The following is an 11,112-nucleotide window of genomic DNA, read 5'->3' as shown; positions in this document are numbered from 1 at the left end:
GGGCTTGATCAAGGTCAATGTAACCAAGAGGAATTCCTGAAATCTGAATGAAGGCCAAACATGATAGTGGGACAAGAGGAAAGTAAAAGGAAATAGAGGAAATAACTAGGAAGCAAATGGGCATTTACAGAGGTCTCAATACAGGTATGTACATATGTAAATATATTTAGATATAATGAGAAGGAAATAGATCTATGTACATATATTTATATGTTAAGTACCAACCAGCAGACGGACATTGGGCCTCTACTCAAGTACTCCCTCAATGCAAGAACAGTTTATTCTAATAACTTGGCATTCTGTGATGCTTACCTTCCCAACATGATCTCTGAAGACAAAATGGGTGCAGAACAAATGTGGTGAAGAAAGCTGATGGTTTCCAGCTATCAAAAGATTTATAACATCTGGGGTCTTAAAGGTTTGAAGACAAACAACTGACCTGCAATCTACCGGTGACTGCCTGGTCAACCTGCACTGGGGACGATCCACCCCCATTGCTGCCGGAAGATACTGGCTGACTCACTATGGCCAGAGGATCAACCTCCACCAAACAGACAAACAGAAAGACCATAATATAGCCAATCTCCATCTAAAAGCCAATATACCAGCAACAATTACCAGGAAAACAGGGTCCCAGAAGGAAAAGAAGACAAGATAGAAACTGCACTCAAACACAGTACACTGATATGAAGGGAAATAGGAAAACACCCCAAACACAAGACAGGGTATGACAACTATGAATCCACAGATTGTGATAATAACTCTGAAATCCAATGGACTCAATTTATACATTAAAAAAAAAGGCTGGAGGACTGGCTGAGAAAACATAATCCATCAATCTGTTGCCTGCAAGAGAAACATCTTAAGCGCACAGACAAAAATATGCTAAGTATAAACGCTGGTAGAAAGTATACCAAGCAACTGTGAATTTAAAAAAATCAGGGGTGGCTATCTTAATTTCCGACAAAGTGGACCTCAAGGTTCAAATCATAAAAAGAGACGAGGGACACTACATAAACCTCAAAGGCTCAGATAACCACGAACCAGTTAGCATGGTGAATATTTAAACACCTAATAATGGTATGGCAAATTTCGTCAAATAATTAAAAAGATGAAAAAAGAAATCACGGATTCAACAATCATAGTAGGTGGCTTTAACACTCTGCTATCAGAGAAAGACAGATCATTGGGAAAGAAGCTCAGCAAAGAGGCCATAGAGCTAAACAATGTAATTAGGCAATGGGGCCTTATAGACATTTATAGAACTTTCAATCCAAACACAAAAATATTCACATTCTTCTCAAGTCCACATGGATCATTTTCCAGAATAGACCGCATGCTGGGACACAAGTCAAGCATGAGTAAATTCAAACTCATAGATATTACTCAGACGTCTTTCTCAGATCACCATGCCATTAAGCTGGAGGTGAATAAGAGGATGTCCAGAAAAGCAAGGACAACCAATTGGTGGATGAACAACAATCTCCTGCGACATGAATGGGTACAAACCCAGATTAGAGAGGATATTAGGAAGTCTCTAGAAACTAACGAGAATGAGAATACAACGTATCAAAACTTATGGGGCACTGCAAAGGCAGTTATCAGAGGTAGCTTGATATCATTAAATGCATATATGAAAAAAGAAGAGAGGCGTATGACAGATACATGATCACAAATCCTCCAACAACTTGAACAGAATCCTCAGAACAACCTTCCAATAGCAAGAGAAAAGAAATAATGAAAATTAGGGCAGAGTTAAATCAGTGGGAAGACAAAAGAACAATGCAAAAGTTAAATGCAGCTAAAAACTGATTCTATGAAAGGATCAACAAACTAGATAGACCACTGGTGAATCAGACCAAGGATAGAAAGGAGCAAGCATCAATGGCCAGGATGATGGATGAAACAGGGGCAATTAAAACTGACCCCAATGAGATTAAAAGGATAATCACAAAGTACTATGAAGATCTGTATCCTAATGAATTCAGAAACATGGATGACGTGTATAAATACTTGGAAAACCAGTCCCTCCCTAGATTATCTCAGACACGGGTCAAGAACCTCAACAAATCCATAGCGAAAGGAGAAATAGAGAGGTCATCAGGAAGCTACCAACAAAAAATCCCCCGGGCCAGATGGCTTCACAGCAGAATTCTACCGAGCATTCAGGGAAGAGTAGACACAGATCCTCCACAGGGTATTCCATAGCACAGAAAAGGATGACAAATTCCCAAACTCATTCTATGAAGCCAGCATAACTTTGATACCCAAACAAGGCAAAAATCCCACATGTATAGAGAATTACAGACCAATACCTCTAATGAACATAGATGCAAAAATCCTTAACAAATTTTGGCCAATAGAACACAAAAGTATATAGAACATATCATCCTCCACGACCAGGTAGGATTCATCCCAGGGATGCAGGGATGGTTTAACATCTGAAAATCCATCGATATTATATACAACAAGAAGAAAAAGGATAAAAACTATATGATAATATTGATAAACTCAGAAAAGGCATTTGACAACATCCAACACCCATTCCTAATTAAGACACTCATGAAGATAGGATTGGAAGGTATATTACTTAAGCTGATACAAGTTATCTATGAAAGGCCAACGGCCAACATCATAGTTCATGGAGAAAAGACAAAAACAATACCACTGAAAAAGGGTACAAGACGAGGATGTGCCCTATCCCCACTTCTATTCAATATCATTCTGGAGGTTCTGGCTAACAACATAAGACAGTGGAAGAGATCAAAGGGATCCAAATGGGAGAGGAGGAGGTGAAACTATCGTTATTTGCAGATGACATGATCCTGTACATTGAAAACCCCAAAAGCTCCACAACAGGATTACTTATAGCAATAGAGGAATATGGAAGAGTGGCAGGATACAAGATCAACAAACAGAAGTCGGTAGGTTTTCCATACACATCAGACAGGATCATGGAAGAGGAGATCAAGAAGGAAGTACCCTTCACAGTGGCTAAGAACAAACTGAAATACCTAGGAATATATTTAACAACAACAAAAAAACTAGAAACCTATACAAGGAAAACTATAAGACCCTATTACAGGAAACCAAAAGCAACCTCCACAAATGAAAGAACATCCCCTGGCTTAACATAGTAAAGATGACAATCTTAACTAAAACACTTTATAAGTTCAGTGCTATTCCAATGCAAACACCAACAACCTTCTTCAAAGAATTGGAAAAACTGATTACCAATTTCATATGGAGAGGGAAGAAATCCAGAATTAGCAGAGAACTCCTCAAGAAGAAGGACACAGTTGGAGAACTCGCCTTACCCAATTTTAATACCTATTACACAGCTACAGTGGTCAAAACAACATGGAACTGGCACAATGACAGACATCCAGACAGTGGAAAAGAATAGAAAGCCCAGGAATAAAACCATCAGCATATAGACTACTGATCTTCAACAAGGGTCCCAAACCATCAAGTGGGAAGTGGATGCCCTTTTTAACAAGTGGTGCTGGAAACAATGGATATCCACATATAGAAAAATGAAACAAGACATTTACCTCACCTCATGCACAAGAATAAACTCACGGTGGATCATAGACCTAGAAGTAAAACCTCAAACCATCAGGACCATCAAGGAGGGAATCGGGACAAACCTCAGAGCACTGGCCAAGGAAATTCATAGACTCACTGCAATAGGGAAGGGTACACACAGGTGAACTGAAAATCGACAAGTGGGATTTAATAAGAATAAAACACCAGTGCACCTCAAAAGACTTCACAAAGAGGGTGACAAGACAACCCATAGACTGGGAGAGGATTTTTAGTAATGACACATCGGACAAAGGGCTCATTACTAAGATCTACAGCACCCTCATGACCTGCAAAAGAGGAAAATAGTTAACCCCCTAAGGAAGTGGACAAAAGAATTGAAAAGAACTTTCACTAAGGAGATTCATATGGCCAACAAACATAAGAGAAAGGGTTTCCGGTCATTAGCCTTAAGAGAAATGCAAATTAAAACAACAATGAGATACCACCTAACTTCCCTGAGGCTAGCCCAAATCAGTAAATCAGAGAGCAACAAGTGTTGGAAGGGTTGTGGTGAAGTAGGAACCCTCCTCCACTGCTGATGGTCGTGTAGATTTGTACAGCCACTGTGGAAAGCAATCTGGAGATACTTAAAGAAAATGGAAATTGATACACCTTATCATCCAGTCATCCCTGTACGGGGCATATACCCAAAGGAGGTAACAAAACATGACCAGTCATCTGCTCTCCAATGTTTATTGCAGCACAATTCACAATCGCAAAGACTTGGAAGCAGCCTACGTTTCCATCGATAGATGAGTGGATTAGTAAACTTTAGCACATACACACAATGGAGTACTAGACAGCTGAAAAGCACTGACAATCACATGAAGCACGTCATTTTATGGGAAGAGCTGGAAGGAATCATGTTAAGCGAGATAAGTCAATCTCAAAAGCGCAGGTATAACATCAGCCCCCTGAGGTAAGTACAATAGCAGGGAAGGAACAGAAGAACAGACACTTACCGTGCAACAAATGGGTGGAAGCAGAGGCAGTCAGGGGGAAGGCAGCCCACACCCAGGGAGGTACATGTGAGTCCAACATAAAGAAGTGGAAAGGGGGAAGAAGAGGGAGGGAGAATTGGGGTGGGGAGAAACTGAGATAATGACATGGGGGGAACAGGGCACTAATCCACCCAGGGGGAGAGTATTGGTTGTGTCCCCACAGAACTGGTATGTGCATACAGACCCCACCATGATGCACCAAACCAGGAGGGCAACGTTACGCGTGGAGGAATTCATAAAAATACTGGGCTATATGTCTGGCCCCAACCAGAATCAACCTGACCCCCACCATGGAAGGGAGTGCCACAGAAAATGAAAATAGACCGTCTGGTGAGGGAAAGGAACCAACCTACCATATCCAGAAGGAAGCTGAAGCAAATGAAGGGTGAGGAAGGGAGTGGAGCACACCATGGCCCACCAAGCTCAGAGGACAATAGCCCTGCTCAGAGCGGCCAATGCACAGAGAGTACCATATGACCAGCCCCACTGTGAGATGTGACATCCTGCACTGACCCATGGTCCTACATGGGACAGCACTGGAGACAGTGTGGGATGTGTGACCGAGCTGACCCCACCACACTAAGGCAAAACACTAAAGGCATGCGATAGAACAGCAGGGGGGGCAGAGCAAGGAAGTCCCGAGGGAGTATCAAAAATAGACTTTGGGACCAGGGTGTGGCACCCCAACAGACTCATCCAGAATACACTCCTAAAGGTCAACAAACAGACCTTGAACTATTAATAGAATTTTCTTCCTTTCTTCCTTCCTTTTTTTTCCTTTGAAATCTTGTATGCCATTGGCTTTTTTGTTTGTTTGTTGTTGCTGCCATCATCACTTTGTTTTTATGTGTCACTTTGGTGCTGTCAAGATTTTATGTGCATATTATTATCTCTGCAGGTCTATCTAGAGAAAAAACAATGGAACTGACTGTTCTGGGGGGACATGAGAGAATGGGAGGTGGGGGAAGGGAAGAGGTGTTAACCAACCCAGGGGCAAGGGAACAACAAGTGATTCAAAACCAATGGCAAGGAGGGGTTTGGAGGACTAGTAGGGAGTGATCGAGGGCAATGTAACCAAGAAGAATTACTGAAACCCAAATGAAGGCTTAGCATGGTAGTGGGACAAGAGGAAAGCAAAATGAAATACAGAAAAGAAGTAGAAGGAAAAGGGCATACATGGAGACCTAAATCCAGGCATGTACATATGTAAATATCTTTATGATTATAGGGGAAATAGATCTATGTGAATATATTGATAGGTTTAGTAGTAGGGTAGCAAATAGGCATTGGGCCTCCACTCATATACTTGCTGAATACAAGATCGCTTTGCTCAACTAAATGGTCATTCCATGATACCCACCTCCCCGATATGATCACTGAAGACAAATGTGTGCATAAGCAAATGTGGTGACGAAAGCTGATGGTGCCTGGCTATCAAAAGATATTGCATCTGGGGTCTTAAAGGCCTAAAGGTAAACAAGTAGCCATCTAGCTCAGAAGCAACAATGCCCACAGGGAAGAAGCCTACCAGCCTGTGAGATCATGAGTGGTCGAAGGGATCAGGTATCAAGCACTAAAGAACAAAAATTTATATAATCATGATCGAGGGGGAGTGCGGGATGGGGACACAATGCCCATCTGTAGACAGCTGGTTATCCCTTGCAGAGGGGTAGTGGGGAGGAGATGAGTCACTCAGAGTGAATTGTAACATCGATGAAACACACAACTTTCCTCTAGTTCTTAAGTGCTTCCTCCTCTTGCCCCACCACCACATTATGATCCCAAGTCTACCTTAGAAACCTGGTTAGACCAGAGGATGTACAGTAGTGCAGACAGGAACTGGAAACACAGGGAATCCAGGACAGATGAACCCCTCAGGAGCAGTGGAGAGAGTGGTGATAGTGGGAGGGAGGAGGGAAGGTGGGGTAGAAAGGGGGAACCGATTAAAAGGATCTATATATAACCTCCTCCCTGGGGGGTGGACAGCAGAAAAGTGGGTGAGGGAGACGTCAGACAGTGTAAGATATGACAAAATAATAATAATTTATGAAATATGGAGGGTTCATGAGGGAGGGGAGAGTGGGGAGGGAGAGGGGAAAATGAGGAGATTATATTAGGGGCTCAAGTAGAAAGCAAATGTTTTGAGAATAATGATGGCCACAAACGTACAGATGTGCTTGACACAATGGTTGTATGAATGGATTGTAATAAGAATTGTACAAACCCCCAATAAAATGATTTTTTTTTAAATCTGGCTAGACTGGAGCATGTACACTGGTACAGATAAGAGCTCTTGACATATGGAATGCAGGGCAGATAAACCCCTCAGGAATAGAAATGGGAGTAGCAATACCAAGAGGACAGGGGGAAGGTGGGGGGAACCGATCACAATGTTGACATATAACACCCCTCCCTCCCCCAAGGAGGACGAACAACATAAACATGGCCAAAGGAGACAACAGATGGTATAAGATATGAAGATAATAACTTATAATTTATCAAGGGGTCACAAGAGGGGGGTGGAGGGGAGGGGGGAAAGAGGAGCTGATAACAAAGACTCGAGTAGAAAATATTTTGAAAATGATGACGGCAACCTATATACAATTGTGCTTCATACAACTCATGTATGGATTGTTATAAGAGCCTCCAATAAAATGATTTATAGAAAGAAAAAAAAAGAGTCCGTGAGGGAGGGAATGGGGGAAATGAGGAGCTGATATCACGGGCTCAAGTAGAAAGAAAATATTTTGAAAATGATAATGACAACAAATGTACAAATGTGCTGGACACAATGGATGGAAGAATGTATTGCAATAAGAGCTGTATGAGCCTGCAATAAAATGATTTTTAAAAAGAAAAAATGTCCTCAAATTTTCATTCTTTGCAATGGTGTCTTTTATTTGTTATGATCCACACAATTGAATGCCTTTGCATAGTCTACAAAGCACAGGTAAACATATTTGTGATATTCTCATCTTCCAGTCAAGATCCATCTGACATTATTAATAGTATCCCCAGCTCCATGTCCGCTTCAGAATTCAGAAAAACATATTGGGCATATGGAAAAAATATTGCTGGAAATATACACAAAATAAAATGGAAGTATTTGCTGCTTCTAGGAAACCAGGGTAACCCTTGGGCTGCTGATTGACTGCAAGGTCAGGGGTTCAAAACCACTGCAGGAAAAAGATGAGCGTTTCTATTCCTGTGAAGATTGGCAGTCTTAGAAACCCAAAGGGGCAGTACTGTTCTGTCCTATGGGATCATTCTGGGTTACCAAGGACTCAAAAGTGGTGAATTTTTGGAGGGAACAAGCCAATTGATCCACAGCAATACCATGAAATGTTCATTGTATATGTTTCTTTGACTTTTGAATTTAATAACATTAGAAAATAGTGCCTTTATCAAAATAATATATAAAAGCAAAAGTAAAAAGACCAGTTTACACATACGAATTTTTATATGAATAAAAATGAAGGTATATTTATTTTTCTGTTTAATCTTTACCTTAAGCCTAAAATATGACTAAACAATGGCCACAGAAGAAAAGTTCTCCCTTAGATAGGAAGAAATTCCTCCCATGAAGCCCAATGTTACTGTATTCAATAGGTCATTGTGTGTCTCTTTCTATTAGGTAAAGGGCCACCCCCATGACATTGTTCTTAACTAAATTGTGCAAAGACAAAGATGACATTAGCCATGCAGCCTCAGCTGAACGTACAATAGAGAAATCAGAAAAGCACTGCGAAGGAGGGGGCAGAGCCAAACAGGAGTCTGGAGGCTGACCGAGCCTGCCATATGCAGCGTTCAGCAAGTCTGCAGGGACATCCTTGGCTGAGAACTGAAATCTATGGTCAGTGAGGCATGCAGCTCCACTGCTTCCACCTGTCTTTTAGTGTGTCGTTATTGCAAATTAAATAATTCAGTTGAAAGCTAAAACATTTGCCACACTGGCAGCAGAACCTCCTGACTCCAACATGTGACATGTTTAATTGAGTTCTCTTCCACTGGAAGCCAGGATACCATGGGGTTCAAATCTAAGCCTCACAGTCCCTCTCTGGCCTATTTAAGAAGGATAAGTGGATAGAGTCTGACATGGTTGGCTTTTTAACTGCAAAGGACGGAAGTTCCTGTAAGCCTAAGAAAACAAAGCCATCCGCTGAAGCACAGCTGTAGAAATACTCTGTATCGAATTATTTATGGAGGTGCCTATGTTTGGGACTTGGTATATCCCATAAGACTGAAAAAGCCATGGTTCTTAGTGAGCCCAGATCAATAGGGCCTAAATCCTTATTCTGATTCTGAAGTTTTCCTATCAGCATGAAAACTAGACAAACATTGTTTCATTACAGAAGCACAGCAGGCTATGTAGAAGCCTCAGAGGTCACCTCTGTGTAGTCCTGAGGGGAAAGTCATGTTGACAGCCATTCCATAGCATTGCCCTTTCAAGTGCTCCAGACAGAATTAGGGAAGAAACATATTTTAACAAGAAACCATGTCTCTAAATACCTAGTTCTTTATTGTCAAACTCTCTGCAATAGTTAACTACTACCAGTTGATAATCCCCTTTTGAGATTAAAAAGTAATACAGCGTTGGTGAAAGCCTTTCTGCTCTGTAAAGACAAACATTACTGTATTCCCTGAAAAAAATTCTTTCCTCTGAAACATAGAAAAGCAAATGGACCCTTACCCCTCTGTGCCCAAACGTCGCCAGCAGGACGGAGAAACTGCCCTACAAAGTCGCTGACATCAGCCTGGCCTCACGGGGCCGTAAGGACATTGCAGAGAAAGATGCCTGGCCTGATGCGCATGCGGGAGATGTGCACCGCCTCCAAGCCGCTTCAGGGCGCCCGCATTGCCAGGTGTCTGCACATGACCGTGGGGACAACTGTCCTTACTGAGACCCTTGCCGCCCTGGGACTGAGGTGCAACATCTTTTCCACCGAGGGCCATGCAGCAGCTGCCATTGCCAAGGTCGGCATTCCAGCGAATGCCTGGAAGGGCGAAAAAGATGAGGAGCGCCTGGGGGCCATCAAGCAAACCCTGTACTTCCAGGACGGGCCCTTCATGTGATTCTAGACGATGGCCATGACCTCACCAACCTCATTCACACCAAGTACCCACAGCTCCGGTTGGGCATTTGAGGTACCCCTGAGGAGACCACGACCGGAGTCTACAACCTGTACGAGATGAAAACCAATGCGATCCTTAGGTGCCTGCCATCAACGTCAATGACTCTCCCCTAGAGCGCATTTGACGGCCCCTACGGCTTCCGGGAGTCCCTGGTGGATGGCATCGGGTGCGCCACAGGCATGATGATTGCTGACAAAGGGGCAGTGGTAGCAGGCGATGGTGACATTGACAAGGGCTGTGGCCAGGCCCTGAGAGGTTTCTGGGCATGTGTCATCATCAAGGAGATTGAGCCCGTCAACACGGTGCCGGCCACCAGGGAGGCCCATGAGGTAATCCCCATGGACGAGGCCGTCAAGTGGCAACATCTTCGTTACCACCACGGGCTGGGTCGACCTTGGCCGGCACATTGAACAGATGGAGGATGATACTGTTGTGTGTAACATCGGGCACTTGGACATGGAGATTGAGGTCGAATGGCTTGATGGGAACTCTGTGAAGAAGGGACACATGAAACCTCAGGTGGACCACTCCCAGCTGAAGAACAGGCCCTGCCTGTGTCCTCCTCCTGGCTGAGGGCCTGCTGGCCAATCTGGGCTGCGCCACGGGCCAGCCAGGCTTGTGATGAGCAACTCCTTCACCAACCAGATGCTGGTGCCGATAAAACTGGGACCCACCAGGACAAGTACCCTGTTGGAGTCCACGTCCTGCCCAAGAAGTTGGGTGACGCAGTGGCTGAAGTGGCTGAACGTGAGGCTGACCAAGCTGATTGGGAAGCAGTACTGGGCCTGCCGGATGACAGCCCCTTCAAACCAGAAACTGAAAGCCTGCCTGCCCCCCACCTTCCAGCCAGGCCTAACTCTCCCCAAGAACACTTGGCACTAACTTGAGGTTGGTTTATCATTGGCCCCTGCTTTGGCCCCTCAGACCTCATACGGTCCCCAGTGTGGCAAGGGGAAAACCCCTCCCAAGGTGCTGGTCATGATGAGGAGTTGTGAGAGGGACACCCCTGGGTAACCATGAGCTCCAGGGTCGCTTAGTCTTTAGACTGGAGTCGGCAATAGTGGCCAAGCCCATGCACGTTGCATCTAGTGCTCGGGGACCCACATCACAAGTTTGGTTGGCAGGCTTATTGTGCCTTGGCCTGTTACAGGTGACAGGGAGCACTCAAAGGGCAGGGTGGAGCTGTGAGAGTTGGAATGTGCCTAAGACCCTGGCTTAGTGCTGGGCATTCTCGTAAACCTCAGAACAGTGAGGTGGGTACTTCTCGTCCCTATTTTACAGGGGTTAAAATAGATTTGTTAAGGGAGAGCCAAGAGAGCAAGAGAAGTGACATCTACAGGTTAAGAGGGGCCAGGAAAAAAAAACAGGAAACCAGGTGTAGGTTTGCCCC

At 43.9% G+C, this 11,112-nt stretch overlaps 1 pseudogene; it reads left to right on the top strand.

Annotated features, from left to right (window-relative positions):
• Positions 1-1,357: 1,357 nt before the first annotated feature.
• LOC142424025 (adenosylhomocysteinase pseudogene) lies at positions 1,358-10,609 on the top strand (annotated as a pseudogene).
• Positions 10,610-11,112: the final 503 nt, after the last annotated feature.

The sequence above is a fragment of the Tenrec ecaudatus genome, chromosome 13, assembly GCF_050624435.1.
Source record: "Tenrec ecaudatus isolate mTenEca1 chromosome 13, mTenEca1.hap1, whole genome shotgun sequence".
NCBI classification, from domain to species: Eukaryota; Metazoa; Chordata; class Mammalia; order Afrosoricida; family Tenrecidae; genus Tenrec; species Tenrec ecaudatus.
The sequence above is the reverse complement of the archived record's forward strand: the minus strand, read 5'-3'. Positions and strand labels throughout refer to the sequence as shown.